Here is a 1,409-nt window from a genome sequence, read left to right as displayed (position 1 = left end):
AAATATGCATTTACTGCTGTAATGATCAGGAGATTTGAAAAGTCACTGTTTATAAATAGCTTCCAAGCCATGAAAGAACAGATTTTGTTTTTGCAATTAGGAGATCAGGAACAGGAAAGTTGTCAGAGATCCAGTGTCCAAGGAGATGACCCCTGTTCTCCCATTCCTGCCCTTACCACATGTCACCAGGGGAGGCCTCAAACATACTGTGCATACAAGGCAACTGTACGCAAATCCCGAAGTGTTGGTTCAGAATCAATCCAACTTTGGTCCTTAGTTCAATTATCAGAGAATAAGGAATACTTTAAAACACAATTTTCTCTGACATTAAAATATATTAGAATTTATTTTAATAATCAAAACTTATTCCAGTGACCTTATAATTAATAATCATTAGCAGTCAGAAGACCAGTTGTTAGGAACAAGCATTTAAATGGATTTACTGATCTTGATTCAGTAAATGTTTATGTTAATAATGATAATGCTAGTAGAAAAGGGGCAGCTATGTGCCAGGTCCTGAGCAAAGCATTTTCTATCACTCATTTTATTTTATGTATCAGTAGTCCTATGTGCTAGGTATTACTAGCATTCTCTTTTTTCATAATCTATGTGAATTATGGTTGATCCATTCAAATCAATAAACATTTCTGTACACCTGTTATTTGCAAGGCACTGTCTGAGGCATTTTAGAGACTGTGAAAAGCAACACAAGTGATTATGCCAGAGACTACAGAGCTATGAACCATCATAGGAGAAACACCACTGCTTTACAACTCAAAGACAGGAGTAACCATACATCTAAAGTAGTCCAGGACTGCCCTAGCGACGCAGGAGTTAAGTCTCAGCACTATCGCCAGCCACTGTGGCATGAGTTCAATCCCCGGCCGGAGAGCTCATCCACATGGTGCAGCAGACCTCTCCTGTCTCCCTGCTGCTCCCCCCAGCAGTGTATTTCAGTAGATCTGCCTGTTCTGCTCCCCATTCTGTCTCTGGTGAATCCTCTCACCCCCTGCACCTCTGGCCTGTACCCCAGTTCTTGTATGCATAAATACATAAACAAAATAAATCTTAAAAAAATAAATAAATAAAGGAATCCAGAAAGGTTTCATTGAACAGTGTTAGCACGTTGTGGCTTTAAAACTGTGGTAGCCCCTCTCTCTACACACAAACCACAGGGAGTCCGCCATGGGCCTGCAAGGGAGGAGTCACCCATGGGAGAGGGCTCTTCTGGTTGCACACTCAGCTCCATCAGGGTTCCTGACAGGGTTGCTAATCTGCCCACCCATTGGCTCCTTCTGATTCTGATTAGGTGTCAGTCTTGCCTGTTGGTGGTATCATCTCCCCATGAATTGGACCCTGGTCATACCTCATTCCTTCCCAGTCTGTCCCACACTCCCTGGAAAGACCTG

The sequence above is a fragment of the Talpa occidentalis genome, unplaced genomic scaffold (assembly GCF_014898055.3).
Source record: "Talpa occidentalis isolate TD23 unplaced genomic scaffold, MPIMG_talOcc4v2.1 talOcc4.8, whole genome shotgun sequence".
NCBI classification, from domain to species: Eukaryota; Metazoa; Chordata; class Mammalia; order Eulipotyphla; family Talpidae; genus Talpa; species Talpa occidentalis.
Note: the sequence above shows the minus strand (reverse complement) of the source record.